The sequence below is a fragment of the Chlorocebus sabaeus genome, chromosome 4 (assembly GCF_047675955.1).
Source record: "Chlorocebus sabaeus isolate Y175 chromosome 4, mChlSab1.0.hap1, whole genome shotgun sequence".
NCBI lineage: Eukaryota > Metazoa > Chordata > Mammalia > Primates > Cercopithecidae > Chlorocebus > Chlorocebus sabaeus.
Window position 1 is genome coordinate 51,644,227 of NC_132907.1, and position 15,512 is coordinate 51,659,738.

The following is a 15,512-nucleotide window of genomic DNA, read 5'->3' on the forward strand; positions in this document are numbered from 1 at the left end:
GAAAAGCCTCTGGGGGAGTACCTGCCTCTCCAGTGATATATTTCCTGGGGAGCCAGGAAAACCATAAGTTATGTAGGTATCTGCAGTCATTATATGAAGAGAAAATACGTCAAATCCAAACTGGCCCTATATCTGAAGGGAACGTAGTAAGTAATAACGTAAATCCATTGAAGAACAAGAATCGTGAAATCAAAGCTCATGCAGGTCTACTTGGCTTGGGAAAGCAAAGTAAACTGCTTGTTAAAAGGAAAATGGGGCCAGGCACGGTGGCTTATGCCTGTAATCCCAGCACTTTGGGAGGACCAAGTGGGCAGATCACTTGAGGCCAGGGATTAGGGACTAGCCAGGCCAACATGGCAAAACACCGTCTCTACTAAACATACAAAAATTAGCTGGACATGGTGGCTTACGCCTGTAATCCCTGCTACTCAGGAGGATGAGGTAGGAGAATCACCGGAGCCCAGGAGGCAGGGGTTGCAGTGAGCTGAGATTATGCCACTACACTCCAGCCTGGGCAACAGAGCCAGATTCCATCTTGAAAAAAGACAAATGGATGGGCCTTTTGCTGGCTGAGCCTTTACTACTCCAAGAACTGCTGGGCTCAGGAGGCATCTGCACAGAAGACCTTCATCCTTCATGAGTGATGAAGAGAAAGGCAAATGAAATTAGGCACACTTCCCTCCCCAGAGCGGGAACTGATGTGCAGCTGATTGAAGAAGTGATTACACAATGTTGGAGAGGCATTTAAGTGTTGCTCACCAGGGAGCCAGAGGGCTTTGGGAGCCAGTTCTGAGAATTACACACTGTTCCATAGTACTTGCTAACTGACCCGGTATTTCTGGCTGAAAACATTTCCCCAAGGAGGTAAGTGAAAGCAGATAATGAAGACCTGTCAAATCACAGGGCAGCTCATGAGAAAAGCTTGAGCTCTAGAGACTGGACATTATTTAAATGCAGAAAACCACAAAAAGATCACAGCCTAAACATAAAAATATTTAGAAGTATGTATGGAGAAGGTTTCTGATTCTCAGTTCACACCTACCCCCACCTCTGTACAACTTTAGCTTGAAATTTAAGAATTATTTGTAAGTGTGAAGATAAAGAGGGTGTAAGTTAAATAACCATGAAGTTCACAAAATAAGCACATTTCTGAGAGTTTCATGATAGTCACTATTCATGTAATTGGACGTCTATTCATAGATAAGGAAAGATATTCGCAAAGTTCAAGAAAAGTTCTGCACAAATGAAGGCCCAGTTGTTGCCAGGAAGGAGGGAAATGAAATTGGGGTAGAATTGGAGAATTCAAGTTTTTTCAAAGTTTACAATGTATACTTCTGGGTGTGTTTTTATTGTTGATGATGATATTGTTTTGCCTACTTATAATTACAACAGAGATTTTCTTGGTTTAAGGGCTAAAAATATGCATATATCTCTACTGTGATCTGGGAATGTGACCTGTCTCTGATAACCATGTATGTAAAAGTGAGTGAATCCTCCCTGATACAGTAAACTGGCTCAGCTGCCTGGGATGGTCGAGTCCAGCATTCCAAAACTGAGATATTTTTGGCTGGGTGTGGTGGTTCATGCCTGTAATGCCAGCACTTTGAGAGGCTGAGGTGGGAGGATTGCTTAAGGCCAGGTAGGTATTCAAGACCAGCCTGGGTAAAAAGGTAAGACAAAAAAAAAAAAAAGAAAGAAAAGAAAAGAAGGAAGGAGAGAGAGAGAGAGAGAAAGTAAGAAAGAGCGAGTGAGATAGGCATGGTGGCTCCTGCCTGTAATCTCAGCACTTTAGGTGGCTGAGGCAGGCAGCACTTGAGATCAGGAGTTTGAGACCAGCTTGGCCAACATGGTGAAACCCATCTCTTCTAAAAATAAAAAATTGGCTGGGGCAGTGGCTCACGCCTGTAATCCCAGCACTTTGGGAGGCCGAGGTGGGCAACTCACCTGAGGTCAGGGGTTCAAGACCAGCCTGGCCAACCCAGTCTGTACTTAAAAAATATAAAAATAAGCCGGGTGTGGTGGCAGGCACCTGTAATCTCAGCTACTCGGGAGGCTGAGGCAGGAGAATCACTTGAACCTGGGAAGCGGAGATTACAGTGAGCAAAGAATGTGCCACTGCACTCCAGCCTGGGTGACACAGTGAGACTCCGTCTCAAAAAAAAAAAAAAATTAGCCAGACGTGGTGATGCATGCTGGTAATCCCAGCTACTTGGGAGGCTGAGGCATGAGAATCACTTGAACCTGGGAGGTGGAGGTTGCAGCAAGCCAATTGCGCTCCAGCCTGGGTGACAATGAATGAGACTCCATCTTGAAAAGAAAAGAAAGGAAAAGAAAAGAAAGAGAAGGAAGAAAGAAAGGAAGGAAGGGAGGGAGGGAGGGAGGGGGAGAGAGAGAGAGAGAGAGAGAAAGAAAGGAAAGAGAAAGGAAAGGAAGAAGAAAAAAATGGAGATTTTTTCCAAAGTTTTGAATCCAGAAACAGGATGACTTAGAAAAAATGATATCAGGCACCAAATAAGTGGTTGAAATGGTGGCATAGTTACCTGTTGCCTGAGGACACCCTCTGGCAAAGGTGGATGCTTAAATATTGATGAAAAACAATAAATGGCACATATGGGAGCCCATACTCTGCGCCTGGGCGAACACAGAGGGGAAGCTAAAGCTATAATTGAGAATATATCTGGTACACATTCTAAATTTGCTTTTGTTTGCTCTTGAAGTTAGGGCTTTGAGGCTCTTGAAAGGAAACAGTGCAATGAACACTGGACCCAAGTGCATGGTAAGAATATGCTTCCCAACAGAGTCTTTGGTGCTCTAGAACATTCAGGAGCAATCCCAGTGATATATGTAGTTGCTGCCTGGGGCCTTGTTCCCAGACATGTAGAGGTGGTGTCTATCAGGCTGCATCCTCTCCTTTTGTCACTGAGTCACAGTCCCAGAGTGACTAAGGGGACTGGGTTATCTTCGTACACAGGAGCCACTAAAAGGAGGAGGACTAGCAATGGGAGGAAGGAATGAGGAAGTCCTGCTGAGCCCTCCTCTCCTGAGCCCCAGGGTTGCTTCTGCAGCCTCATGACAATGGTGCTGAAACCACGTTATGTTACAGGCTGACTCTGGTCCTGAGCATTTTGAAAACTGTGGAGGGATTTATTTTTGGTCCTCACGTGAGGGTATTTGAAAATCCCTATTGGAACCTGGACTAAGCTCAAAGGATAGAGGGCCTCTGCAACAGGAACAGATTGGACCGTTCCTGTCTGGGAGGAGGCCTCTGCCATGTGTTGGGAAGGATAAGGAACAGAGACCCAGAAATGATGTGCTATCTGTTGGCCAAGCAGGAAACCTAGGTGCCATCCCTGGCCTCTATGCTCCCCTCACCCAATCCTTTTGATCCTCCTACTTCCACACCACCCCAATCCTTTTACATTTCCATCCTGGGATCCCACAGTAGGTAGAGATGCACATGCTTTAAGGCACCAGCAGATGAGAGGCATCCAAGAGAAGGGGAAATAAGTCTTAAAATACTTTTATATTCAATATATATACTTCTCAATGCATCTAGGTAATCATCCTAAGAAAAATCCGAATTTTGTTTTTGTTAGTCTTATATGGTTAGCTTTGCTTGAATTTTGAGTTGCATGTGTGGTTTGATGAAGGGTGATGGACTCTAATGGTCTTAATCCCATCCTGTGCCTAGGTGGCTGAAAGAACCTTCTAGCAGGCTTCCCTACTTCCCATCTTGTCCAGCTCAATTTTATTCTCCAGGAAACCACTTGTGTGATTATTCCAAAATGTAGATTTTACTATAGTACTGCCGTGCTTAAAATCCTTCATTAAAATGCCTATAGGATAAAATTAGATTTCCATTGCATGGTCTAGAAAGCTCTTCAAGATCTAGTTCTTGGCTTTATTTCTAGCTTCATTTCTCATCTCCCCTGTTCCCACCTGCCCCCCCATATGCCCTATATTTGAGATGTCTCCAAGTACTTGAGGTCTCACAAACATCCTGTTGGGGCTTAACAGACAATATTCCAAAACATGAGACATTGACATGCTGAACTGAAGAAACTGCAAGGTCTCACTGACATTCCCCCAAGTCCCCACGGTCGTTCCCGAAGACCTTGCTGGGTATGGATCTTAGACAGACAACTTCTTTGGGAAAGTTGAAGTTCCTATCTGCCTAAGATCCAGACCCACCAAGGAGAACAACTGTTTTTTCTTCCCCCACTACAAGAGTAAGAATGTAACCACAACTGAGCAGACCAGAACCTTCCACTGTCAAAGAGACCTATTTACAAGTTAATCTCTGTTCCCTATCGGTTCATTGCCCCTTAACAGAATTCCTTTTCTCCCACCTCCCATAATCTCTTTTGCCATGATCCAAGTCTTCTTTTTTTCCTCTTTCTTTTCTTTTCCTTTTTTTTTTTTTTTTTTTTGAGAAAGGTTCTCACTCTATCACCCAGTCCAGAGTACAGTGGCACAATCTTGGCTCACTGAAACCTTTGCCTCCCGGGTTCAAGTGATTCTCCTGCCTCAGCCTCCTGAGTAGCTAGGATTACGGGCATCTGCCATCATGCCCTGCTAATTTTTGTAATTTTTGTAGAGATAGGGATTTCACCATGTTAGCCAGGCTGGTCTTGAACTCCTGACCTCAAGTGATCCACCAGCCTTGCCTCCCAAAGTACTGGAATTATAGGTGTGAGCCACCACACACAGATCCAAGTCACCACTCTTTCTGTAACATCAAGATGTGATGGCAGATAAGCTTCTATAACTCACTGGGGGTTTGGGTCTTAATTCTGAAGCCTCCGTGTATACATGTTAAACAAATTTGCATGCCTTTTCTCCTATTAATCTGCTTCATGTCAGTGACTTTTCAGTGAACCTGCAGAGGGTGAAGGGAACTTTCCTCTTGGCTCCCCTACAATCCCATGCAGTTTCATGCTTCTGTGTCTTTGTACATGACAATACATGACATTCCCCCTGCATATAATGTTTTCCTCATCCCATTCCCCACTGAACCTCCAAGTCTGTGTTCCTCTGTGAAGTCTCTGACTCCTTCCAGTCCGTGGTGCCCCCAGAGTATTTTGTGCACCCCTCTGTCGATAATTGACTCTCTGTAGCATAAGTTTTTATATTCACATCTCTCTTCACCTGAGGGCAGGGAAGATGTTTTATGCATCTCTGTCTCTAAACAGTGCCTGGCACCTCATAGATACTCAATACATGTTTACGGAATGGATAAATAAATAAATAAAAACTGGTTTTACTTTGTTACTGAGCACAAAATTTGTTTTAAATTCTTGCTTTACAAGAGATTAATTTTATTCCATTTCTTATCACAACCATCTAATGGTTGAAATTCTACCTATTATTCAAATTTAGCTTAAATTTTCCCCTCTCCTCTCCTCCCTTCTCCTCTCCTCCCTTCTCCTCCCCTCCTGGTCTCTTCTCTTTCTAATACCCTAAGCAGAATTCAGCTCTTCCTCTAGTATTTCCAACATCTTGAAATCCTGTCTGGTGTTTCAGTTTCTGTGTACATACTTGTCCTCCCCACCGTAATGTGTGTTTTTGTGGAGCAGGTCCTTGATCTTACTCATTTCAAATTCTGGGCACCAGGGAAGAGTCTGTAACCACTGGCTGAATTGACTTGAATTGTTCAGATGTTTTTAAAGGTAGCATGGGGCCGGGTGTGGTGACTCATGCCTGTAATCCCAGCACTTTGGGAGGCCCAGGCGGATGGATCACTTGATGTCAAGAGTTCAAGACCAACCTGGCTAACATGGTGAAACCCCATCTCTACTAAAAATACAAAAATTAGATGGGTGTGGTGGCGCCTATAATTCCAGCTACTCTGGAGGCTGTGGTGGGAGGATCACTTGGACCCGGGAGACGGAGGTTGCAGTGAGCTGACATCATGCCACCGCACTCCAGCCTGAGCAACAGAGCAAGACTCTGTTTCAAAAAGCAAAAGAAATAAAATAAAATTAAAATAAATAAATAAAGGTAGCGTGGATACCAGAAGATACAGAAATAGATACTTCTCTCATAAACATCCTTTTTTGGTTGGAAAAAAAATCACCACAAACAAAAAAATCACCACAAACAACTGTTCTATGAAGAAAAAGAAAGGACAAAAATTTAAAAGCAAGCAAACAAAAAAAGCAAAACCCTTTCCAGTGTTTTCTCCTGAAACAAAGGCAGGTTTGTTCAATGTGCCCCTAAACCAGAGCACCTCTCTAGCTGGAAAATTTCTGAAACATTGTGGGTTTGATGAGTTGCCCCATTGCTTTTGCACAACACTCTTAGGGCTCCCAGTGAAGCATACCTCAAATGCGGGTAGACATTCCTAAGGCTATTGAGTTGGATACATTACAATGTTTACAAACCAGCATTTGCTCCAGCCCGCAAACAATAAAAACAACCTGATTATGGTTTTCCCTTGGAAGGCTGCCGAGGTTAAAATGATCACATCAACAGTAAAAGAGGCTCCATTTTCCCTCTGTTTTTATTTTTAGGGTATGATGTGTTAGTCGCTTCCAGCAGAATTTACTTTATTTTAAAGCATGAGACATAATTCCTGTTCTATTTTCAAGACCTTCTTTGCACTTCTCAATTTCTCCAAGTAGTTCTGGAAATGTACACACCCACGCACTTGCCTTTGCCCAAGTTCCTGCTCCTTGCCTTCTTTATGTTTACTCTTCCCTAGGGGAGCCAAAACCAACACTAATTAGCAGTGAATTCAATCTCACCTCTAGGATACTAAACGGTCAGTGTTTACCCAGGATTCCAACCATCTCTAGTCCCTTTCCCCCAAAGATCAAAGACTTGCTGTTAAATATCCAGCCTTGAAGGAAAGTTCTGAGAGCTGCTTCAACTATAACATTTATTCCTTAAGTTTTATCTATCATAACGTATCCTTTCATGCCCATGTGGCTTTACATACCCAGTTTTCCCTAACTGGAACACACTTGCTCTTTTCTTTTTTCTTTTTCTTTTTTTTTTTTTTTTTTTTTTTTGAGACAGAGTCTCACTCTGTCACCCAGGCTGGAATACAGTGGCATGATCTCAGCCCACTGCAACCTCCGCTTCCCAGTTCAAGCGATTCTCCTGCCTCAGCCCCCCGAGTAGCTGGGACTACAGGTGCCTGCCACCAGGCTCGGCTAATTTTTGTCTTTTTAATAGAGACGAGGTTTCACTATATTGTTCAGGCTGGTCTCGAACTCCTGACCTTGTGATCTGCCTGCCTCGGCCTCCCAAAGTGCTGGGATTACAGGCGTGAGCCACTGCACCCAACCACACTTGTTTTTTTCTTTTTTTCTTTTTCTCTTTTGTAATTTTAATTGAAGCAATTCTTACTCATTTTTTTAACTTTCTCTTGAAAGCACCAAATTTTAATATCTAAGTCAACTTTTGGGGAAAGAAACATCATCAAGATCTTTCCTTCAGCACAAAACAACGATGTTCATTCCTCCAAACATCTAAACTGAAGATCTACCAAAACAAAAACAAAAGCCCACAGAGAAATAAAAAGGAACAAAAATCACATTCCGGGAGGGGTCAGTGCATTTAGCAGTCTTCGCTGTGCTGTCTAACCATCCTTCAGCTGACTTTCAAAAAAATAACACCCTAAGCTCATCAAAATACAGATTTCCCATTTGCTTTTTTAAATTAAAAATAATAATTAAAAAAAGGAAAACTTTGAGGAATTCACAATCAATTACCTGACTCATTTTGATGTCATGTACAACATATGGCAGTCAGGAAGGCCATTTGCAGCACATGTGATTTAGGGGCTATTCATCTTCAAGGTTTAGCTTTCTTCCAAAGAGTGTAAAATACCCACAATTCCAAGTACGAAGGGACTCAGACGATCTCCTTTGAGAATTCCACAGGACAATACAGGCGCCCCAGCTGTTCTTCATAGAGTGACAGCGCTTCTGTCAGATTGACACATTTCCCCTGTGTAAAGTACTTCCCATCCTGTTTCAATACTTTCATTGAGAGGTCAAGAATCAGTCTGAGAAAATCCCATGTGGAATTTTCTGGAGACATGGAGATTGGAACAGCTGTCAAATCATTAATCACATAATAAGATTATCTCCCTTCTTTGGCGTACTTCTTCAGTACCGGAATACAGTCTTCTATTAGAACCTGATAGCAGCCTCCTTTAAGATTGTCTAAGACATCGCCACACGTTTTTCACATATACTTCTTATATCCATTGATCATCATTTGGTCAAGCTCTACCATAGTGACCATCTTTGGTTTTAGTTTGACTATTTCACACAATATGCCCCCGCATTTGTCTCCCAGAATGAGTACATCTTTGCCAGTGTAATCTTCTTTGCCACTGCCCATGATGGCCCAGGTATACAACAAATCACTCTCTGGTAAATTAACATCCCCACTCAGGATGAGAATATTTGCAAACTGCTTCGAGTATAGAATTTTTATATTTTGATAAGATGAATTTTCATCATATACCACCTCAATCTATGTTGTATTCAACCAGGCGCCCATCGGCAATGGGCCAATATCTGTTGATGGCTCCTCCTCCAACTATGGGTGGTAATCGCTTTATCCGCCTAGTACTGTCCTGACTCAATTCTTTCATTCTTTCTTCTACTTTGTTCAAAATACTGTCGATCTCTTCTTTGCCTTGTGTGTCACCGTCGTAACTCTGAAGGTCCAGCAACACAATCCATGTAGGTAAATTCTCAAATTGGCAAAGCTGCCGTTCTTGTTTGTGCAGGTTGCTAAATAGCCATGGTCCTTCCAGGTGTGCACCGACTCCGCCATCCCCCAACTCTGGAAAATGGACTGGAGGCTTTTTAGAATGGTCTCACCACCAGCTTTGGTGCCAAGCATGAAGTCAAGCCTGCTGTGCTGCTGCCTTAGTGAGGCCTGGGGGAATGGCCTCGGGAGACTGGGGGGCTGAGTCAGGCTGCACCCAGGGAGGCCAGGACTAGCACTTGCTCTTTTCTTATTCAGCCTTCAAGACCCTCCTAATTTACTTTCTTGGATTTTCTTTCTTCTCCCCCAACTAACTTTTTCTTTTCTTTTTTTTTTTTTTTTTTTTTTTTTTTTTTGAGACAGGGTCTCACTCTGTCACCCGTGCTGGAGTGCAGCGGCACAATCATGGCTCACTACAGCCTTGACCCCTAGGCTCAAGCAATCCTTCTCCCTTAGTTTCCCAAGTAGCTGGGACTACAGGAACACGCCACCCTTCCTGGCTAATATTTTTTTTAATTTTAGTAGAGACAAGGTCTCAATATGTTGCACAGGCTAGTCTTGAACTCCTGAGCCTCCCAAAATACTGGGACTACAGGCATAGAGCCACCCCGCAAGGTGGTATTTTCTTTTCTCTACTTACCCAGAGTTAATTGCTTCATCTCAGTATTTCCACTGAACTCTGCTCACACTTTGAACTGACAGAGTATAAATTTACATGCTCATTACGTTTAGCCTTTCTAAGACTGACCTTCTGCTGCTTATTTATCTTCATATCTTCAATATTCCCTAATATGTAGTGCTAGGATATGGTAGGCACAAAATAAATATTAGTAGTAAACAACAAGCAGGCCGGGTGTGAAGGCTTATGCCTGTAACCTCAGCACTTTGGGAGGCCGAGGCGGGCGGATCACGAGATCAGGAGATCGAGACCCATCCTGGCTAACACAGTGAAACCCCGTCTCTACTGAAAATACAAAAACTTAGCCAGGCGTGGTGGTGGGCACCTGTAGTCCCAGCTACTCGGGAGGCTGAGGCAGGAGAATGGCGTGAACCCAGGAGGCGGACCTTGCAGTGAGCCAAGATCGCACACTGCACTCCAGCCTGGGCAACACAGCGAGACTCCATCTCAAAAAAAAAAAATACAAAACAAAAACAAGCAAACAAGAAGTAAAACGTAATTTATGAAAGGTGATATACTGTAAACCACAAAGCAATAGCACCTTTTGAAGGACATTTGAAAGTAGCCATTTTTTTTAATTTTTATTTTTTGTAGAAATAGAGTCTCGCTATGTTGCCCAGGCTGGTTTGACTCCTGGGATCCAGTGGTCCCCGCTACCTTGGCCTCACAAAGTACTGAGATTATAAGCATGAGCCACCATACCCAGCTGGAAGTAGCCATTCTTTTAGTTGGTGTTAGAGTAGTGTTACTAGCATTTTATTCAATGTAACAGGGAAAGTATACTAAAAGCTACTTTTATTAAGCACTTACTATACACCAGACATTGTGCTGCATATGCTTATGTGACTAATTTAACCATTACAACAAACTCTATAAGATAGATACTAAAATTCTCACTACCTTGATGAGATTACTAAAGAGGATGAGACATTTGTTAAAACTCAGAGAGCAGTGAGTGACAAGGCCAGTCTGGGGTCCAGTTTCACCCATTTCCACTTGCTGCCTCCCTCTGGTGTGTAGTGGAACCTAACACTATGAAACAGGCCACTGCCATGAAGTCCAGCATCAGCCTGGGATGGCAAAAGTCAGTGATAGTAGCAAGAGCAGGCAGGAGAATTAGAAAGGAAGATTCTTTGACGTGCCTTGTTTTTGTTTTTTTGTTTGTGTTTGTTTGAGACAGGGTCTCCCTCTGTCACCTAGGCTGGAGTTCAGTGGTGCAATCACAGCTCACTGCAGCCTCGACCTCCCGGGCTCCAGAGATCCTCCCATCTCAGTCTCCCAAGTAGCTGGAACTACAGGCGAGCAGCACGTCACCCGGCTAAATTCTGTATATTTGATTTTGCCATGTTGCTTACGTTGATCTTAAACTCCTGGGCTTAAGCAATCCACTCGCCTTGACCTCCCAAAGTGCTGGGATTGCAGGCGTGAGCCACCACACCCAGCTGTGACCTTTTTTTTTTTTTTGAGATAGAGTCTCTTTCTGTTGCCCAGGTTGGACTGCAGTGGCACCATCTCTGCTCACTGCAACCTCCGCCTCCTGGGTTCAATCGATTCTTGTTCCTCAACCTCCCAAGTCGCTGGGATTACAGGGACCCACCACCACGCCCACCTAATTTTTTGCATTTTTTAGTAGAGACGGGATTTCACCAAGTTGGCCAGGCTGGTCTTGAACGCCTGACCTCAGGTGATCCACGCGCCTCAGCCTCCCAAAGCACTGGGATTACAGGCGTGAGTCACTGCACCTGGCCTGTGCCTTGTTTTCGAATTAACCATTGGAACTATCAGGCTGGGCGTGGTGGTTCACACCTGTAATCCCAGCACTTTGGGGGGCGAAGGCGGGTGAATCACTTGAGGTCAGGAGTTCGAGACCAGCCTGGCCAATATGGTGAAACCCTGTTTCTACCAAAAATACAAAAATTAGCCAGGCGTGGTGGCATGTGCCTGTAATCCTACTCGGGACGCTGAGGCAGGAGAATCTCTTGAACCCTCCAGGAGGCAGAGGTTGCAGTGAGCTGAGATTGAGCCACCACACTCCAGCCTGGGCCACATAGTGAGACTCCGTCTCCAAAAAAAAAAAAAAAAAAAAAAAAAAAGCCATTGGAACTATCAGTGATAGCAAATACACAAATTACACCACTTTTTTTTTTTTTTTGAGATGGAGTTTCGCTCTTCTTGCCCAGGCTGGAATACAGTGTCAAGATCTCAGCTCACTGCAACCTCTGCTTTCTGGGTGCCACTGCACTCCAGCCTGGGTGACAGAGCGAGACTCCATCTCCAAAAAAAAAAAAAAAAGGAAAAGAAGTATAAACATGTCAGGGATTACACTTTTTTTTTTCTTGAGAGTTTTGCTCTTGTTGCCCAGGCTGGAGTACAATGGCGTGACCTTGGCTCACTGCAACCTCCGCCTCCCCAGCTCAAGCAATTCTCCTGCCTCAGTCTCCCGAATAGCTAGGATTACAGGCGCCTGCCACCATGCCCAGCTAATTTTTGTATTTCTAGTAGAAACAGGGTTTCACCATGTTGGCCAGGCTGGTCTTGAACTCCTGACCTCAAGTGATCCGCCCACCTTAGCCTCCCAAAGTGCTGGGATTACAGGCATAAGCCACTGTGCCCAGCCAAAGGAAGGATTTTTTTATGGAAAGTTGAGACTAGCTCTGGTAATGTCACCATAGTTCAATAAAGAAACACCACAGATTAGTATACTATATGACTATTATTAAAATAAAAACCTTAGCCAAATTAAGTTTAACAGCGTTTAGCTGAGCAAACAATTATTCATGAATTGGGCAGCCTCCCAAGCCAGAGTAGGCTCAGAGACTCCAGCATAGCCAAGTGGTGGAAGAGTTATGGACAGAAAAACAAAAGTGATGCACAGAAAATGGAAGTGAGGTACAAAAACAGCCGGATTGGTCACAGTTCAACATTTGCCTTATTTGAACACGGTTTGACTAAGTTGGCCACCTTTCATTGGCCAAAACTCAGTGACTGGCACAAGAGTAGGCTTCAGTCCATTAACAAGTGCATTTAGGTTATAGTTCACAATGTTCAGATAAACTTTTAGGCCAAACTTAAAATATGTAGGGAGGCAGCTTTAGGCTGAACTTGATTTAACACTATAGATATCCTAAAATTTTAACAGCGGTAGCATAAATTTAATCCTAGAGCAATAAGAATTGCTCTTCTGGGAACTGAGTGGAGCCTAGGAGGGAGGTCTTCTTGTGCAGCTGCTAAGTAGTGAAGGAGTTATGGCGGGGCGGTGGGGTTGCGGGGATAATGGGAGGTGGTTAGGAGCAAAACTAAAGGCTGCCAACAAACATTCCAGCAGAAGCAAAATAGTCATCGAAAGGCTGGAGCTGAAGAGCAACCAGCAATAGACTGTGTCCAGATGATGAGTACTGTGAGGTGCCATTGAAAATTTCAGGACATGGAGCCAGCAGCAGGTAAGCTGAGCATGGCAGTGAGGCTTTCTAGGGACTACTACTCTGCCATTTGAACCAGGTATGTTGTGAGGTTATTGAACATTGTAAAATAGCTCAAAACTCAGAATAAAACAAGTATTTTTATCCCTTGTCAGTCTTTCCTCCTTCCAACGCATCCAGCATACCCGTTTTCACACTGACTTTTCTGCAATGCTGCTTAGTAAATGGCAAAAACAAATGGCAATTTACTTAGCCGAATATGAGGCACTTCAGGGTCTTATCTCAGTTTTCCTCTGCAATCGTACTTCTTAATACTTCACTAAACCAAATTAACCTGAGGCTCCAAGCCGACTGGCTAATTCAGTTTCCCTTGATTACCCAAGCACACTAAAGGGACTTTTAGGAGTCCACTGCGGAGGGACTTGTAGGATTTTTCAATCTCGCATTTTGTATTGGAATAAACAGACTCAGAGGGGTTAAGAGACTTACTAGTTAGTGGCAGGGATGAGACTAGAACCAAATTTCTTTACTTTGTCTCTTTCAGCTATATCAGCTCACCAACCAGCCTAACAGAAGGAATAAATATCTAAAACAAATATAATCCTAGTACTTTGGGAGGCCAAGGAGAAAGGATCGCTTGAGCCCAGGGGTTTGAGGCTACAGTGAATTATGCCCATGTCACTGCACTCCAGTCTGCATGACAGAGGGAGATCCTGTTTCTGAAAAATAAAAATAAAAAACATTGAGGATGGCCGGGAGCGGTTGCTCAAGCCTGTAATCCCAGCACTTTGGGAGGCCGAGACGGGCGGATCACGAGGTCAGGAGATTGAGACCATCTGGCTAACACGCTGAAACCCCGTCTCTACTAAAAAAAAAAAAAAAAAAAAAAAAAAACTAGCCGGGCGAGGTGGCGGGCGCCTGTAGTCGCAATTACTCGGGAGGCTGGCGCAGGAGAATGCCGTAAACCTGGGAGGCGGAGCTTGCAGTGAGCTGAGATCCGGCCACTGCGCTCCAGCCTGGGCGCCCAGCACTTTGGGAGGCCGAGACGGGCGGATCACGAGGTCAGGAGATCGAGACCATCCTGGCTAACACGGTGAAACCCCATCTCTACTAAAAAATACAAAAAACTAGCCGAGTGAGGTGGCGTGCACCTGTAGTCCCAGCTACTTGGGAGGCTGAGGCAGGAGAATGGCGTAAACCTGGGAGGGGGAGCTTGCAGTGAGCTGAGATCCGGCCACTGCACTCCAGCCCAGGCGACAGAGCGAGACTCCATCTCAAAAAAAAAAAAAAAAATTGGGGGGATTTAAAAGTCAAGCCAAGAAAAAAAATTAATGACCATAAATGTTTTCCTTTAATCTCAACTCAAAAGAAAATTTGGAATTTGCAAATATTTTCTCTTGATATAGGAGGATTTATTACCAAATATCTCAAGGTCACAATCTACTATAGGCTCAAGAGAATAATTTAGAAAAATATTTTTCTTTTTTTTCTGAGAGGGAGTCTCGCTCTGTCACCAGGCTGGAGTGCAGTGGCGTGATCTCGGCTCACTGCAACCTCCGCCTCTCGGGTTCAAGTGATTCTCCTGCCTCAGCCTCCTGAGTAGCTGGGACTACAGGTGCGCGCCACCATGCCCAGCTAATTTTTGTATTTTCAGTAGAGATGAGGTTTCACCATGTTGGCCAGGATGGTCTCAATCTCTTGACCTCATCATCCACCCACCTCAGCCTCACCACGCCCAGCCAGAAAAATATCTTTTCTTCTCACATGTTAAACTTTTGTAGTAGGTTTTGTAATAGTAAAAAAAAAAAAAAAAAAATTTGGCTTCACAAATATGAACGGCTGTTTTATTTTGTGTCATCAGTTCCAAGAATGCTCTTAGACCCAATCATATCTTAGCATTGTACCTCATATTACAAAGTGTTCATCATTCAAACAAAGGCAGCATGAAAACTTTGTTGTTAGTCTTCAAAGAAAAGCCCCTGGCATGTCAAGTGTGTACTTTTCCTTTTTTTTTTTTTTTTTTTTTTTGAGACGGAGTCTCGCTCTGTTGCCCAGTCTGGAGTGCAGTGACGCCATCTCGGCTCACTGCAACCTCTGCCGCCCAGGTTCAAGCAATTCTTCTGCCTCAGCCTCTGAAGTAGCTGGGATTACAGGAGCCTGCCACTGTGCCCGGCTAATTTTTGTAGTTTTTAGTAGAGACAGGGTTTCACCATCTTGGCCAAGCTGGTCTTGAACTCCTGATCTCGTGATCTACCTGCCTTGGCCTCCCAAAGTGCTGGGATTATAGGCTTGAGCCACCGTGCCCAGCCACTTTTGCATATTTTGAACTGTGTCCAACCCAGTTACTTCTCTCGCCTTGGTGTTACACCTTCCCCATATATTTCCTCTCCATCCAGACCAGCTGACCTCAACTCTTTGTCAACTCATACTCATTTCTCTCCCTTGTAAACTCAGTGTACCTCCTGCCTGTACCATACAGGCAATCACCGCATGTAAACTTGACTTGTTGTGTATCTTACGATTGTGTTCTAGCTGTCTTTTTAATAACTACTACTTAATGAGAGCCTACAATAAATAGCAAGTGCTCAATAAGAAGGGTGAACATAGAATCTGTCATTCAAACCAAGACACCTCTGAGAATGGGTGCTATTAATAATTGCACTAGGACGGCTGGGTGCAGTGGC

At 44.0% G+C, this 15,512-nt stretch overlaps 1 protein-coding gene and 1 pseudogene across 3 annotated transcripts in view; both read right to left on the minus strand.

The window, feature by feature from the left end:
* Positions 1-15,512, minus strand: part of NIM1K (NIM1 serine/threonine protein kinase) — a 96,762-nt gene that overhangs the window by 70,189 nt on the left and 11,061 nt on the right. The window lies entirely within an intron of this gene.
* LOC119621476 (spermine synthase pseudogene) lies at positions 7,801-9,044 on the minus strand (annotated as a pseudogene).